The sequence below is a fragment of the Hibiscus syriacus genome, unplaced genomic scaffold, assembly GCF_006381635.1.
Source record: "Hibiscus syriacus cultivar Baekdansim isolate YM2019G1 unplaced genomic scaffold, ASM638163v2 tig00116965_pilon, whole genome shotgun sequence".
Taxonomy (NCBI): Eukaryota; Viridiplantae; Streptophyta; class Magnoliopsida; order Malvales; family Malvaceae; genus Hibiscus; species Hibiscus syriacus.
The window spans coordinates 5,504,761-5,523,822 of record NW_024063490.1 but is presented as its reverse complement, the minus strand read 5'-3'; the positions used below and the strand labels follow the sequence as shown (position 1 = coordinate 5,523,822).

The window sequence follows — 19,062 nt, the reverse complement described above, 5'->3', positions numbered from 1 at the left end:
AGAAGGTTTCACCTCCTCAAGTACAGGTAACGAATGCAAGACAACCACAGTGATGCATTTTCTATACTGAAATTCTAGTATCGAACTTGTATACCTTGTATCGGACGTGTATTACCGATCAAATGTATATATATTCTCTACACATGATAGTATGAAGTCATATAAAGTCGTTTTACCGTCGTTCTGCCCTACCTTTTACTGCTTTTTTCTTTCTTCCGAACCTTGTGTTTAAGGATAATTCTCGTCTATGATACCGAAGTTTGTTGCATATGGTTGTTGAAAATCTTCATCGTAATTACTGTCTAAACTGTTACTGCAAAGACAAAGAATTACAGAAAATGGGGTAAGAAAATGATAAATACAATTATAAAGAAGATAAGTAAATGCTAAGAGAATGAAAGGGTTCAGGACTATGGAAGCCGATCACAATCCGCTGATATCCACCCAATCCGCTGCTTCTCATTGTCGTAAACAACCATTTTGTCTATCATTGAGATGTCTGAGGAGAGAAAAAAAAAAGATCCAATGAGGAAGAGTTCGATAATAGAAGATCCCGAAAAAGGCAGAAAGTGATTCTTCTGTTACTTCTCACCTCCAATTATGTATAAGTCTCCCAATCCTGCTTCCGTGCCGTTCAAGATTCCAAAGCAAGCATTTCCATCTTCCTGGGAATGGAATAGAACGAAAGAACTGTCGTTACACCCGTGTTCGCTTGTATCATATTGCCGGAAAATCCCCGATTTAGTGCTTACCGTGACAATAAGATACGCTTCCGGCTGTAATTCTAGTTGAACAGTTGGGGTGTCTGTAAAGCTCAATGTCAAGGTGCTGAAATAGTTCTTGACATCATGAACCGATTTAAACGGTTTTGTTCCTTTCCAGCAGATTGGGAGAGCTTTATCTTCCCATTTAAGCCTCTCCTTACCTGAAACATTAAGTACAAGATCCGTTCCTTTAGCAAAGCTTAAAGATTACTCTCAACAGGGGAACACTCTTAACTCGTTTACTTACCAGATCGAGCACAACTTCATAAACTCGGAAGTTGAAGTAAGTGTAGGAACTCCCACTGTCGAATATTAGTTTAAGGTCCTTTATACCAGTTGGCTTTCCGTCATAAAGGACTTCCGCTGGACTCGACAAATAATTTTTACTGCAACAAAATGATCAAGGAAGCATAGATGAGAAAACAAATGTTTACAGTATGAGAAGTCACTAGAACTTAATAGTACTTACGAGTTGGCCAACACCGGCATCCAAGACATTTTGGAAGGGACAAGATCGTCTCCTATGAACAAAAATCCTCCACCTTTCCCACTTAAACAATGGCCTATTATGTTTCTAGTGAGATCAAAGCTTTGCAACTGTGACAATAGGCTTGCTTTGCCATAGCTAAGCCCAAGGACTCCACTCTTATAGGATTGTATGGACCGGGGTTTTTAATATCATAAGCACATCTGTAAACAACGAATAATAGAATACGATATTGGTCACGAGGAAATGTGACTTTCGCAGCCATTTCAACATATCAGGAAATTATATTCATTAATAGTATCAGAGCTAATGGCAAAACTAAAAATTAAGGTTTCTAATCAAGGTAGAGAGCAAAAAAAATACACACCCGAAAGTCAAACGCAGACGAGCAAGAGAGCCATTCATAAATCTAAGAGAAAAGACATCATAAACCACCACACCAAGAACCGAACCATGATCAAAATAATTGATCTCGAAGTCACATTGGTCATCTGGTTTCTCACATCTAGGACTTTCAGGGAAGTGAACCACACTGCAGGAAGGATGGTCACAGCTGAAAAGGATGTGTTTTTGGGACTTGTAAAGGTGATCAATCGTCTACAAAGACAAGGACATAACAAGAAATAGTTTAGGACATGATAGGAATCAACGTCTGCAGAAAATTTTACCTTAGTGCAACCGGTGCAAGGCGCATCACATTGGACCCAAGTGAGATCACTGCCCGTATCAATATCTAACTCGAAAACCTTGGGTGGATTGCCTATGGTAAGAGATATGGAATAGTACCTGAACAAATCATGAATTCCATGATTTTACACGAACAGGGAAACTATTTTTCAATGGAACTACACTCTCATAGACCTAAGATCAAAATCAGAAAATTTTCAAGGATTCTTCCAAAAATTAATACAATCATTAAATCATGAACGATTTATCATCAAATGGCAATAAGATTTCCCAGTGGAAAGCAAGACTAAGAAGAGAAATCAATAAAGAATCCCATTCAGGTAATAAAACAAACAACAAATATGCACGAATAAACAAACTTCACATTTCAAAGAAAAATAACTTACCCAAGAGGATAAACATTCCCAGTGACAGGAAAAAGAAAAGATGAACGGAACCCATTACGACCCTTAGTATGGGTTGACTTTTTTTGTCGGATTATTGACTAGCAGCTGAAGAACACGATGGGAAATTTGCAGACAGTACAAGGAAGAACATCATCATCATCCATGGTACTGTTGGTTCCTTTTTCTTATTTTCCATCTTTTGCTGAGCAAATCCTTTTTGAAAATCACAGATAGTTGAATTCTCGGGAATTCTAAAAAGGTTCAATTTAATTTCTGGGTTTTGGTGAGTTTGCAAATTAATACAGCTTCCACGTTGCTCGTCACTAATAAGATGGTCATTTTTTTCCGACAGAATTGTCGAAATATTTTGATATTTTGATATAACAAATTAAATTAAATAAATTTTAAGATTTCACAAATAATTTTCTATGTATATTCGATTTAATTACTTGAATATCAAATTATTACTCCAAGTCTTTCAAAATCATTTGTTTCAAATCCTAAAACTATATCCTCATCAATCGTACGCCACTCTCACTCTCTAAATCCTCATTTTGCTCAAAATTAACGTAATTTTGTCGGAATCTTCAAGCTTTTCAACTCCTAATCCTGCTTTAATCATCAAATCTTGCAAAACATCACATTCCTCTCAAATCCGAAATTTTCAAGGTAATATTTAAAAAACTTCTATTTTATTGATTTTTGATCTTAAGACTAGTTTTAATTAGTTCTAGAATGAACATTATATCGGGCATTGAATGTTTAATGATTACAAACTAGTTTTTACAACTAATTTCATCAAAAACTAACAAATTTTCAAAGATTTTTCTGAATTTTTCGAAATAAAAAAAATTATTATATCAAAAATCTGAATTTAATTTTTAAATTTGATGTTTTTGATTTAATTATGTTATTTTCATGAAAACTATACATATTATGATTATTTTCAAATAGTTTTCAAAACCTTGCCCATTAGGATTTGATTTAGCGAACCTTGAATTATTGAGTACTCAATTATGTTTTGGGATTGATTAAATTGCATACATGTGTTTCAAATTGCAGATTATATTCCTTTCTCCGATTCCAAAACCATGTCTAATCCCAAACGCCCTAGGACTTCGTCGAGTTGTTCTCGTTCAAACCAACCTCCTAATCCCGTTCCTCCTCCACCTTCATCTCTATTTGGATCTTGTTTTAACATGCCTGAGCGTCGTAGAGACGAATTGTATTCTAGGTTCAGAAATTATTTTCAAACTTATAGAATCCGGGAAGAGCGTATTCATTCTCTTCAAGCTATGATAGATATTAACTTTGAATACCTTCCGATTCTTAAAGCTTGGAAGTTTGATAAAATGTTTCAGCTCAAACCTATCGTTTATCAACAGTTAGTCCACATTTTCTATTCCAATGCGATATGTATTCAAAATGAAACTCAGTGTGGGACTATAGCCATTAGATCATATTTTTTAGGCCAATATATTATTATTGACCCCGCGATTATAGCTTCACGTTTTGGATTAGATGATGATGAATTATATAATGAGAATGAAACTGTAGATTATCCCTATGTTCCAAACGCTAGTGTTAGTACTCTACGATCTCATCACGATCGTTTTCTTCATCTGATGATCTCTTGGTGGTTTAGACCATCCGGAGGTAGGTACTCCACTCTTCGTATTAGGGATTTGTGGTGGATGCACTGTCTCAAGAATAAGATCAAAATCAATCTACCCCACATTATATTCAGTCAACTAGTTGATGTCATAAACATTGTTCATTCAAAACATGTCGAAACATTAGTTTGTGGATGTCTTCTTAGTAACCTCTTTATCAAACTTGGTATAGACATCTCTCTCGACAATCCTATCCCACTCCAAAACCAAATCAATCTTACTTCCTTCAAGAAAGTGGATTAGAAACAAGACGAGGAAACCGGTCTTTGGGTATTTTGACCCGGTAAGCAAACCCCGGGAGCTAGCTCTTCACGAGCTGCTCCTAGCTCTTCTCGTGCTCCTCCTCCTCCTCTGGCACCGGCTGCTGACGATGATCCTGAGTTTCAACAACTTATGCAAGATATGGACGATCACGTTCCAGACAATGAACCTGCACTGGAACCAGCTCCACAAGAGGATCAAATGCCTCCATATTTTCGTTCGTTTTTGGAGACATTTGATCTACGGTATGCTTCCATCGAATCCTACTTGACTGCTACTCACGAAGCAATGAATCAACGCTTAGACACTTTGGAAGCTCGACATATAGAATTTCAAAGGGAGATGCTTGCACGCATGGATGCTCTTTCTCTTAAGATGCAAGCCCGATTTCTTCCTCCGCCTCCCGATCCCTCTATGGACGAGTAAACCTTGTTTTGTTCTGGATCATCTTTGAACTTTTATTATTAAAACATTTTGAATACTTTGGGGATTATTGTTTTTATTTGGATTGTTTGAATTTGTTTGAAGATATAATTTGGATGCTTTGTGGTGTTTAAATTTGATATATATATATATATTGGTTTGATTTGAATTTTTTTGAGCTTAATATTTATTAATTTTTGCATCAATTTCATATTAGTTGCATTATGACCAATTATGCCATTTCACATTTGATTATGAAACTAATGGCTAACGTTTCTCTTGATTGTGATCTTAGCATCTTAAGCTATATTACTAATCAATTGGCTAAATTTTTTTACAACCTTGTTTACATTTTCGAGTCTTTTTGATTTAACAAAAAGGGGGAGAAATGTTAAGTGTTACAATGTTTTAAAAGGGGAGAAGTGTTATAGTAAGGGGGAGTAGTAATTTCAAAATTGATTTCAAAACTTATCTTCAAAGAAAATCTTAAAATTACACAAATATTTTGTTATATCAAAAAGGGGGAGATTGTTAAAAACATTTTGATGTGTTGATATAAAAAATTAAATTAAATGAATTTTAAGATTTCACAAATGATTTTCTAAGTATATTCGATTTAATTACTCGAATATCAAATTATTACTCTAAGTCTTTCAAGATCAATTTCAAACCTTACTAAATGTGTAAAATTGTGTTTTATACTTAAACTATTTTTGAAACAATTTTCACAAAGTATTTTGAACCAAAATCAAGCATAAAATCAATTTTTCAAAGTGATGCATCGATGCACCAATTAATTTTTCAAACATCGAATGCATTTTATGCATCGATGCACAAGACCATGCATCGATGCACTCAGGCTTTTTCAAAACATCGAATGCATTTTATGCTTCACTGCACTCTTAGTGCACCGATGCACTGAGAGTCCAACGGTCAAAATATTTGAATTTTACACTGATGCACCGATGCACCTAGGGTATGCATCGATGCATTGACCTTACCGATGAGAGTGATTTGGATGAAGATGACGAGGAAATGGCATTGTTTGCCAAACGGTTCAAAAAAATTATGAGACCTTACCGATGAAGAAAATTCAAACGAAATGAAGGCCTAAAAAATGAACCAAAAGAGAAGGACCCTATCATTTGTTACAAATGCAAAAAGTCAGGGCATGTCAAATATGATTGCCCACAATTGAAAAGAAATGGTTAATCAAACAATAAGCACAAGGCTCATGTGGCTATATGGAGCGATGAAGAGGGTTCCGATGAAGAGGAACAAGAAGTAGCAAACTTGTGCTTGATGACATTCGGGGAAGATTCTAAGGTAACCTCTAACTCATATGAATTTGATGATTTATCTTATGATGAGCTATTAGAGGAATATAATGGGTTGGCTTCGGATTATGAGAAATTGTTTTTAAAATATAAAAATGATGTTTCAAAATTGAAAAATGAAAATAAACTCATATCCAAAACCAACAACGATCTTGAAAGTAAAATCAAAGATTTGCAAATCAAACTAGAAGAGTTTGGAAAGAGAAATTTGGATTTGCAAAATTTACTTTCAAAGGTCAATGATGATCATCAAAAGAAAATTGACGATCTTAAAACTTCTTTTGATAAAGATGGAACAAAACGTTTTGAAAATAGAGAAAATTCAAAATCCAACTTTGTTAGAAAAAGTTTTAAAAACTACAATCATAGAGGTCCCCGAAGAACCTCAAATGAAAAAATCATTAGAAGTATATGGGTTCCTAAAGAACTCATTACTACTAAAGATAAAGATATCCTACACAAATGAATACCTAAGAGGAGTAGGATTTTTGAAACTAATGAATATGGACCCAAAAGAATTTGGGTACCAAAAATTAAAAATTAATCTATGTTTGTAGGAAAATGAGTATTGTTACAAGGCACGGGAAACAAATTCAAACTCATGGTACCTTGATAGTGGATGCTCAAGACACATGACCGGAGACAAAAACCAGTTCATAGATCTTAACGCCAAAAATGGAGGAGAAGTGACTTTTGGTGATAATTCAAAAGGTCACATAGAAGGTATAGGTACCATAGGTAATACCTATTCCATACAAATTAAAAATGTTTTATATGTGAATGGATTAAAGCATAATCTCTTAAGTATTAGTCAATTATGTGATAAAGGATTCAATGTCATGTTTGAAACTAATGGTTGTAAAGTTATTGACATTGCATCTAATCGAATTATGCTTGTTGGTCATAGAATAGGAAACATATACATGGTACATTTAGACTCTATTGATATGACTAATTTATGCCTAGTTGCTAAGGATGAGCATGATAGTTGGTTATGGCATAGGAGACTAGGACATGCTAGTATGAGTGTTTTGCAACGGCTAATTCAAGGAAATTTAGTTCGAGGGTTGCTTAAGCTTAAATTTGATAATGATAAAATCTGTGATGCTTGTGCTAAAGGAAAACAAAAGCGAATTTCTTTTAAATCCATTAATGATGTATCAACTAGTAGAGTATTACAATTGATCCATATAGATCTTTTTGGGCCAACTAGGACTACTAGCTTGGGTGGAAAACAATATGCATTTGTCTTGGTAGATGACTATTCTAGATATACTTGGGTTCTATTCTTAATTACTAAAGATGAAGCATTAGAAATATTTTTAATTATGTTGCATTTATCTCATGCATAGAGCCTAAGAATATTAAAGAAGCATTAAAAGATGAACATTGGATTATGGCTATGCAAGAAGAGTTAAATCAATTTGAGAGAAGTAAAGTATGGACATTAGTTGAAAGGCCTAGTAATAAATCTACTGTAGGTACTAGATGGGTGTTTAGGAATAAGCTTGATGAAAGTGGTAATATAGTGAGAAACAAGGCTATACTTGTTGCTCAAGGCTATACTCAAGAAGAGGGCATAGATTATGATGAAACATACGCTCCTGTAGCTAGGATAGAAGCGATTAGAATGTTATTAGCATTTACATGTTTTCATGAATTTAAATTATATCAAATGGATGTTAAAAGTGCATTTTTAAATGGTTTTATAAAGGAAAAAGTGTATGTGGAACAACCTCCAGGTTTTGAAGATTTAAAATTTCCAAATCATGTTCTTAAATTGACAAAAGCACTTTATGGTTTAAAACAAGCTCCTAGAGCTTGGTATGAAAGATTGTCAAATTTTTTAATTGAAAAAGGTTTTTCAAAAGAGAAAGTTGACACTACATTGTTTTTAAAGCATAAAGGTAAAGATTTATTAGTAGTTCAAATTTATGTTGATGATATAATATTTGGTTCTACTAATGATGTTCTTTGCCAAGAAATTTCTAAGCTAATGTAAGGTGAATTCGAGATGGGGGAGCTCTCATTTTTCTTGGGACTCCAAATCAAGCAAAGAAAAGATGGCATCTTCATCAATCAAGCTAAGTACGTTAAATATATGCTCAAGAAGTTTGGACTGGAAAATGGGAAGCCACATAACACTCCAATGAGCTCATCAACAAAGCTTGACATAGATGAAGGAGGTAAATGTGTGGATGTTAAATTATATAGGTCAATGATTGGTTCTTTGCTTTATCTAACTGCAAGTAGACCGGACATTATGTTTAGTATTTTCTTATGTGCTAGATTTCAATCATGCCCTAAGGAATCACATTTACTAGCTATTAAGAGGATCTTTAGATACCTTAAGGACACTCATAGTTTAGGACTTTGGTATCCTAGAGACTCTAGCTTTAGCTTGCATGCCTTCTCTGATGCAGAATATGGAGGATGAAAATTAGATAGGAAAAGCACCTCCGGTACTTGCCAATTCCTTGGAAATATGCTTATTTCTTGGTTTTCAAAGAAACAAAATTATGTCGCATTATCTACTGCTGAAGCGGAATATATTTCAGTCGGTAGTTGTTGTGCACAAGTTTTATGGATGAAACAACAACTTTTTGATTATGGAATTGAAGTAGGTACCATTCCTATCAAGTGTGATAATACTAGTGCTATTTTTCTCACTAAAAATCCCATCTAACACTCTAGAACTAAGCATATTGAAATTAAACATCACTTCATTAGAGACTATGTCGCTAAGGAAGATGTAGTTCTAGAATTTGTTGATACTTTGCACCAATTAGCATATATCTTTACAAAACCTTTAGACAAAGAAAGATTTTGGACACTTAGGAGAGAATTAGGTTTAACTGACTTATCTTCACTTAGTGTTTAAAATAATTTTAGCACTTTTAAGTATAAATGGAAAATGCTTATAATAATAATTTTTGGTTGCATTCTTTGCTATTAGTTAGGGGGAGTTTATGTTGCTTGATGAAAATTAATTTTATGTTAAAATGAAGCTTAAGGATTAATTTGATTGATTGAACATGATTAATTTTCAATATATGAGCTGTCAATACCAATAGAGCTAATTAATTTAGCATTTTAAGTGTTTGAAACAGATTTTTGACATTTTTGTGCTTCATGCATCGATACACTTAACAGTGCGTCGATGCATCCCTTTGAATGTGCATCGATTTATCATGTTGATGAACCGATGCATGCCTTGAATGTGCATCGATGTACAGGGTCATACATCGATGCATCTCTCGGGTTTTGGGTTTAAAAGGCTTATTTTCTCATTTGTTTCAAACCCTAAAACTATATCCTCATCAACCATACGCCCCTCTCACTCTCTAAATCCTCCTTTTGCTCAAAATCAACATAATTTTGCCAGAATCTTCGAGCTTTTCAACTCCTAATCTTGCTTTAATCATCAAATCGTGCAAAATAACATCATATTCCTCTCAAATCCGAAATTTTCAAGGTAATATTTCAAAAACTTATATTTTATTGATTTTTGATCTTAGGACTAGTTTTAATTAGTTCTAGGATGAACATTATATCGGGCATTGAATGTTTAATGATTACAAACTAGTTTTTACAACTAATTTCATCAAAAACTAACAATTTTCAAAGATTTTTCTGAATTTTTCGAAATAAAAAAAAATTATTATATCAAAAATCTGAATTTAATTTTTAAATTTGATGTTTTTGATTTAATTATGTTGTTTCCATGAAAACTATACATATTATGATTATTTTCAAATAGTTTTCAAAACCTTGCCCATTAGGATTTGATTTAACGAACCTTGAATTATTGAGGACTCAATTGAGTTTTGGGACTGATTAAATTGCATACATGTGTTTCAAATTGCAGGTTATATTCCTTTTTCCGATTCCTAAACAATGTCTAATCCCAAACGCCCTAGGACTTCGTTGAGTCGTTCTCGTTCAAACCAACCTCCTAATCCTGTTCCTCCTCCACCTTCATCTCTATTAGGATCTTGTTTTAACATGCCTGAGCGTCGTAGAGACGAATTGTACTCTAGGTACAGAAATTCTTTTCAAACTTATAGAATCCGGGAAGAGCGTATTCCTTCTCTTCAAGCTATGATATATATTAACTTTGAATACCTTCCGATTCTTAAAGCTTGGAAGTTTGATAAAATGTTTCAGCTCAAACCTATCGTTTATCAACAGTTAGTCCACATTTTATATTCCAAAGTGGTATGTATTCAAAACGAAACTCAATGTGGGACTATAACCATTAGATCATATCTTTTAGGCCAATATATTAATATTGACCCCGCGATTATAACTTCACGTTTTGGATTAGATGATGATGGTTATATAATGAGAATTAAACTGTAGATTATCCCTATGTTCCAAACGCTAGTGTTAGTACTCTACGATCTCATCATGATCGTTTTCTTCATCTGATGATCTTTTGGTGGTTTAGACCATCCGGAGGTAGGTACTCCACTCTTCGTATTAGGGATTTGTGGTGGATGCACTGTCTCAAGAATAAGATCAAAATCAATCTACCCCACATTATCTCCAGTCAACTAGTTAATGTCATAAACATTGTTCCTTCAAAACATGTCGAAACATTAGTTTATGGATGTCTTCTTAGTAACCTCTTTATCAAACTTGGTCTAGGCATCTCTCTCGACAATCCTATCCCACTCTAAAACCAAATCAATCTTATTTCCTTGAAGAAAGCGGATTGGAAACAAGGCGAGGAAACCAGTCTTTGGGTATTTTGACCCGGTAAGCAGACCTCGGGAGCTATCTCTTCACGAGCTGATCCTAGCTCTCCTCGTGCTCCTCCTCCTTCGGCACCGGCTGCTGACGATGATCCTGAGTTTCAACAACTTATACAAGATATCGACGATCACGTTCCAGACGATGAGCCTGCACCGGAACCAGCTCCACAAGATGATCAAATGCCTCCATATTTTCGTTCGTTTTTGGAGACATTTGATCTACGGTATGCTTCCATCGAATCCCACTTGACTGCTACTCACGAAGCAGTAAATCAACGCTTAGACATTTTGGAAGCTCGACAGATGGAATTTCAAAGGAAGATGCTTGCACGCATGGATACTCTCTCTCTTGAGATGCAAGCCCGATTTCCTCCTCCGTCTCCCGATCTCTCTATGGACGAGTAGACCTTGTTTTGTTTTAGATCATCTTTGAACTTTTATTGTTAAAATATTTTGAATACTTTGGGGATTATTGTTTTTATTTGGATTGTTTGAATTTGTTTGAAGATATAATTTGGATGCTTTGTGGTTTTTAAACTTGATATATATATTGGTTTGATTTGAATTTTTTTGAGCTTAATATTTATTAATTTTTGCATCAATTTCATATTAGTTGCATTATGGCCAATTATGTCATTTCACATTTGATTATGAATATTGATTATGAAACTAATGGCTAACGTTTCTCTTGATCGTGATCTTAGCAGCTTAAGCTATATTACTAATCAATTGGCTAAATTTTTTTACAACCTTGTTTACATTTTCGAGTCTTTTTGATTTAACAAAAAGGGGGAGAAATGTTAAGTGTTACAATGTTTTAAAAGGGGAGAAGTGTTATAGTAAGGGGGAGTAGTAATTTCAAAATTGATTTCAAAACTTATCTTCAAAGAAAATCTTAAAATTACACAAATGTTTTGTTATATCAAAAAGAGGGAGATTGTTGAAAACATTTTGATGTTTCGATATAACAAAGTAAATTAAATGAATTTTAAGATTTCACAAATGATTTTCTAAGTATATTCGATTTAATTACTCGAATATCAAATTATTACTCAAAGTCTTTCAAGATCAATTTCAAACCTTACTAAATGTGTAAAATTGTGTTTTATACTTAAACTATTTTTGAAACAATTTTCACAAAGTATTTTGAACCAAAATCAATCATAAAATCAATTTTTCAAAGTGATGCACCGATGCACCAATCCATGCATCGATGCACCAATTAAGTTTTCAAACATCGAATGCATTTTATGCATCGATGCACATACCATGCATCGATGCACTCAGGCTTTTTCAAAACATCGAATGCATTTTATGCATCGATGCACTCTTAATGCACCGATGCACTGAGAGTCCAACGGTCAAAATATTTGAATTTTACACTGATGCACCGATGCACCTAGGGTATGCATCGATGCACTGACGCTCCCAACTGCTTTAATTAATTGTTTTCACACTTAAACGACTCTATTGACTCCACTAATCATCCCCAATGTTCAGAATCATTTGAAGGTGTGTTTAAACAAGCTTAGAAGCAATTAATAAAAAACAATAAACAACAATCAAGAAGAATCAAGAGAGAATTAAAGAGAAAGCATCAAACCTCAAGTTTGAGCATTTCAAGCCTATTTTTCATTCAATATTCATTTTGCTTTCAAGAACACTACTTGTACTCAATTGTATTCATTTTTTAGTGTTCTTTTCTTTGTTCTAGAATTGTGCAAACAATTTACCTTGTGAGGATTTCCTTGTAAGTTTACAAATTTGTAATCTTCTCTTTGAGAAAGAGTGTTCTCAAGAATTGGGGTATATTCTTGAGGGAGTTGTAAGGTTATCTCTTTTTCCCCAAAAGAAAGACAAATTAGTGAATTTGTGGAAAATCCTTAGTGTGGATAGCTAAGGTAGTGGACGTAGACTTTGGTTGAGAAAGTCGAACCACTCTAAATCGTTGTGCAATTACTTTCAATTTTCTACGTAGCTTCCACCAAAATTTTTATTTGCCAATTCACCCCCCTCTTGTCCATATTTTTCGATCGATTAACTCAACAAGAACAATATGGTTTTCTGAACTTTTGTGGAAAACAACGTCAAATTATGTTATCTGTGCCTGTATTACATGTGAGTTTCATATGTAGTTTCTATGTTGTAATTTTTTTTAGATAATTCCATTTCATTACCCAAGAAAGCTGGTGAACTTGCTACAAACAGAATGTTACATAAACACAAATAACATAACTAGTAACAGGAAATAACAAGGGAAAGAAACTAACACAAAATACCCCAACTCGTGCAAAGGGAAACATTTCTCGAGTCAGCCCTGCTATTGGACCGTCTTTGGAATCGAATCTGAATGATCTCTTGGATGTCATTCAGTAGCTCACCCACACTTCTACCCCTTCCTCCAAACAGCCTGGTGTTTCGCTCCCTCCAAATACAGTACATATGGCTTGTAAAAGCAAGCTTCATCACTTGAACAATAAGAGACTTCCATCTAAGAAGCTGTACAGCCCAAGCTAACTCCCCATCCCAGGTGCTCACATCGCAAACAATCCCGCATAAGGAAAGAATTTTGCCCCATAAATCTTTCACAAAGTAGTAACCAAAGAACATGTGGCTTCTAGTCTAGTGACCGAGCCACAAAATAAGCAGTTAACATTTTTAAGGTTCATTCCCATTCATGATAATCTAGCACGATTTGGGAGCCTATCTAAAATGACCATCCAAAAGATAATACTTTGCTTGGGTATATGCCCTGGAAACCAAACAAGCCTGTGCCAGACGACATTGGGGCTTTGAGTACGCAACTCCTCCTAAATTTTCATGGTATTAAGATCAGCAACAGAACCAACAAATAAATGAGACACGGCAGGTCTCATTTCCAGGATCTTCTTAAAGCTCAAGCTGGCATTAATAGGGACACACATTTGCCAAAAATCCAAGTTCTTAATCACATAAGCGAGGAACCAAGCCACCCATAGGGATTCATCATTGGCCAATAATTTCCTGATTAAAAGCCCTGCACAGGCCATGTTCCAACCCTCTAAATCAATGACACCCAAACCCCTTTCTGATTTCATTAGACAAACATGCTTCCAACTCACTCGTGCACCTCTAGCGGACAAGTCAGCTCATTTCCAGAAAAAACGAGAGCATAGCTATTCAATTTTCTTGATTACAGCTTGGGGAAGAAATATATGTCTATACCAATAATTTGCTATGCTAAAAATAACAGAACGGATAAGCTGTAATTTACCAGCAAAACTTAGATATCTGTTAGCCCATGTGTTAATCCTGGCTCTTATCTTGTCAACTAAACCTTGGCATTCATTTATTGAAATTTTCCTTGTCACGAGGGGAACTCCGAGGTATCTCACAGGGAGAATCCCTTGCCTAAATCCCGTAATCTCATGAATGATATCGCACTGAACAGAAGGGATTCCAGCAGTAAACAACTCACATTTGTTAGCATTCAGTTTCAATCCAGATAAAGAATATAACATATCAAGGACAGACTGCACATCAGCAATGGAATCAATGGTGCCCTTACATAATATAAGGAGGTCATCAACAAAGCACAAGTGAGTGAGTTTTATCTTCTTGCATCTAGGATGAAACTGGAAAATTCCATTCATGGCATCCAAATTCAACAAGCTAGACAAGACGTTTATAGCTAGGACAAAGAGGTAGGGAGAGAGAGGATCTCCCTGCCTGACACCCCTAGCACCCTTAAAGTATCACACAAGACTTCCATTAAGCACGATTGAGTAGTTGGGATTAGTAAAGCATGCCCATATCCAATTAATGAATCTCTCAAGCAACCCCAAAGCATAAAGAATAATGCCAACAAACTCCCAATTTAAAGAATCAAACGCTTTTTGTAAATTTCAAGGCATATCTTGGGGAATTATTTTTCCTGGCATATCCCCTAACAATCTCTTAAGCTAGAAGGGTGTTATCAACTATATTCTTACCCTTAATAAAAGCAGTTTGATTAAATGAAACCATGCCAGAAAAAATAGTAGACAAACGATTAACTAGGATTTTTGTCATTGTCTTGTAGATAACCAAGCAAAGCGAAATAGGCCTAAAATCTTTGACATAGCTGGGGTTTGAGATTTTAGGCACAAGAACTATAGCAGTAGCATTAAAAGAAGGGAGAATGAAGGATTCATTAAAACAAAACCTGATAGCATTCTTGAAGTCTTCACCAACAATTGGCCATGCAGCCTTGAAGAAAAAGGGGTTGTAACCATCTGGGACAGGGGATTTATCATTCCCTTGCCCCCAAATAGCATCCTTGATTTCCAAATCGGAGACCTCACTGCAAAGAGAATCAGCAGCCCCCAAAGGAAGAGAATAGCCAAATAGATGGTGCTGACACTTGAGCCAGTGACACTTGAATCTGCCATACCCAACTGATTTTTTAAAAACCTAACCACCTCACTAGCCATGTCCTCAAAAGTATCCAGTCTGGTTCCATTTTGGTCATAAAGCACTCTAATGGTGTTACTTTTCCTTCTACTAGACACCATGGAATGGAAGAATTTGGTTTCTTGGTCACCCTCCTTGAGCTAATTAACCTTTGTTTTCTGCTTGTAAAAGAGCAATTCAGCATTTTCAAGGGCTTTCAATTATTTTTTAGTCTCTAATTCCAAACTAACATCCTGACCAGTGGCACCAGAATCCAAGTTTGCCAGCTGAATTTTTTTGGAGTTCTTCCCTCTTTTGCTTGACCAAACCAGAAATATCACTGAAATGAGATCTATTAAGCTCCTTGAGACAACACTTCAATCTCTTGAGCTTCAAAAATAAAATCTAATCTGGATTTCCTGAAGAAGGAACCTACCAAGATTCTTCAACAATAGCCATAAACCGAGGATGGAGGGTCCAGAAGTTAAAAAACTTGAAGGGCTTCGGCCTAGTGACTGGTGCAGACTTAAAAAGCCAGACAAAGGCAGGGCAGTGGTCAGAATCTCTAGGAGCTAAAAATTCAACCTCTAAGTCAACAAAAGTACCGAACCAAACTGAATTAACAAGAAAACGATCGAGCTTCCGAGCCAAAAAAGTACACTGCTGCTTATTTGACCATGTAAATAAGGGACCGGTAAAAGGATGGTAAGAGAGACCTAACTCATCCACAAAAAATTGAAAATCGGAAATATCCCCTATCGTAGCTGCAGTAACAGGAGCAGAGCTTTCATATGAATTGAGAGTGACATTAAAGCCACCACCTAACAACCAGGGCTCATTTCCAACTATACTCTCCATAAGCCTTAGCTGATCCCAAAGTAGCTCCTTCATTGAAACCATAAATTGCAGAAATGCAAAAGGACTTACCCCCAAAGATAGATATGATGGAAACACTCTGATCGTAAATAGAAAGGACAGTACAACTAATGCTTTTGTGCCATAAAACCCAAATGCGACCATTGGTTGCATGGCTATAGTTACAACATGAATCGTCTAAATAATGTCATATTATTGGTCATCGTATTCTGCGTAAGTTACAGATTTAGTTTAATATTCCAAAAATTTAATAATTTTTAATCCATACAATTTAATTCTCTTGTCCATGTATTATTTTGAAATTGAATTTTAAAATTTAAAATGTAAATTAACTAAAATTAATTATAACTTAGATATAACATATACATTAATGATATAATTTCACCGTAATTTTGTATAAATTATTTCTTCTCGTCGATTCTTTCATTTGTTTATACTCTTATCACCTTTAAAAATTAATATTATAAATATATTTTATAAATTTGGATTGTATTTTATTTCCTAAATAACATTACAATATATCTATTGAACCAAATATTATAATATAAAAAAATGAAGAAATATATATATCTTTCCATGCTACTCAATTGCGCCGAGATGCTCGGTTTACTCCTGCCGAGTCCGATGACTCCGGCGGTGGGAGGAGGAGGGTGAGTGCCACTGTTATGTAAACCGTATCCACAACTGCAGATGAGGAAGATTTTATTAGTTCGATATGAGAATCGACAGAACCCGGAGTTCGAACACATGGTCATTTCAAAATATCTACCCGAAGGCCAAACGAGGACGGGAAGTGGTACCATTGACGAGGCGTAGGGGGAAGGCATCCGAGACGACGGCACCTGAAAATTGGCATATTCAACCTGGAAGCTGCATTTGTCAGTAGGGTTCTTGCATGGAGGTGGATTCGGAGAGTGAACCGCTACACATATGGGTTCCATGCAAAGCACGTAATTATTCTTCTCCGGCTTGTAAGGCCAGTAGCAAGGTTGCAAAAAAAAAAAAAAAATACCGAAGATCGAATGCATCAATCATCATAATAACAAAGCAATCCAAATCATCATAATGGTATGACCATAGTAAAACAATTCACCAGGGTGCAACCAACACAAGGAGCGTCACATTGGACCCAAGCGAGGTCGCTGCCGGTGTCTATATCGAGCTGAAATTGCTTAGGCGCGTTGCCTATCTCAACTGTCACATAATAATACCTGATGGAAACAGAAACTCCATGAATTTCAGAGGATAATTTGCAAAGAAATAATGAATAAAGAGAGAAAGAAAGGCGTACCCAAGAGGATAGACATTGCCAGAAACAGAAAGATAAACAGATGAGCGAAAACAATTAACATCCGTTGGATGGAGAGTGGATCTATTAACGATTGCTGCAAAACAGACATGTAAAGATGAAGAAAGAAGAACATGAAAGATCAACAGTTTGATCATCATTGTTGTTTGTTTCAGTTTCTGATCAGACATTTCGAAGAAAATGAAAAGAATTGTTTACGAGAAACAAAAGAATGGATTTTTAGGAATCAGAGAGCAAAAGGGTACTTATTCAACTATTTGAAAAGACTCAGAAATTCGCGAGCTGACTTCCTTGGGGGCTCTTTTAAGTTTCTTCTCTTTGTTGCTCAACTTTATTTTTTTAATAATAAAATAATGAGTAAACTATATCAACTACCACTTTTCTTTCTATTTTCATCCTTCAATTATTTTTTTAAGTTTATACTTAACGTGGTATTTTGATTTTTATTCATTAATAATTAAGTTTATTTTAATTTGAAAATTTTCATGATTAGTTGAGAGAAATCTTAGAAACATCATCCCTTAAATCATTAATTAAATTTTAATAATAAATATTTTATTTATAAAATTTTATACTTTGTTAGAGTATGTTAAAAATTGTCTCGAATGAAGAATTCACACATTCTGATGAGAAAAGACTTACATGTACTAAATATTGATATTATATATATATATATATATATATATATATATGAATATAAATGAACAAAACGTTCGACAAATTGTTCATGAATCGTTTGTATAACATTCATTTATGCTCAGTTGTTAAGCTAAATAAATTAGTATGAACAAAAAATTTATGTTCATTTAATAAATGAACGAACACGAATAGATATGTGTTTGTTCGTGTTCGTTTGTTTATCTTCACAAACAAGCTCATTTATTGACTCTTTTGTAAGCTTGTTTATTATATTTTCATTTTCTTTTTACTTCTCACATTTTAAATATCGGTGAAGGTAATGACTAAATTAAATATAAGGTGATCTTTACAGTTCAGAATATAAAACCTAAGGAATTTAAGGTCTAACTATGTAATTTAAATAATTTTCTTTGGCTTGCAAATAAAAGGGTAAAATGTGAGTTTTGGTTTCCAAACATATTCACGAGTATTAAATGAATATATTCACGAACACTAAATGAACGAACACAAATACTTTAAAAAATAAATAAACATAGATCTAATTTTATTCATTCAAACTTCTTAATTATGCACGAGGGGTATGTGTGATTGTTATATCAAAACCCTAGCTAAAGTCATTGACGGGGTTTGGATGCTGAGAAAAATGTGTGAAATGGAGGGAAAAGGATGGGTTAAATTTGGGAAGGAAAACATTTTTTCTAGGTTTGGCTTTGTTTTCCTAAAGATTGATTTTTTTAGGATAATGGTGTGTAATAAATATTTTTAGGATGAACACATATATACTATATAGTATATAATTAAAGGTTAAATTTAACATTTTTTTTAAACCCTAGTCATTTTTATTTTTTTTATTTTTTAGGGTTTATGTCATTTTTTATTTCTAAAAATCACTTTTACTTTTTGTCTTTTATACGTTTTTCTCTATTTTCGTGACACATTTTTTATTTTTTTATCGATTATTTGATCATTCTTTTATTTATGTTTTTTTCAGGGTGAGATTTGACGACGCCATGACTGATCAAGGTGAAGCTTATTTTTAATCCCGTTGATCTT

At 34.4% G+C, this 19,062-nt stretch overlaps 1 pseudogene; it reads right to left on the bottom strand.

Annotated features, from left to right (window-relative positions):
• Positions 1-72: 72 nt before the first annotated feature.
• Positions 73-17,554, bottom strand: LOC120191310 (annotated as a pseudogene).
• Between the last annotated feature and the right edge of the window lie 1,508 nt (positions 17,555-19,062).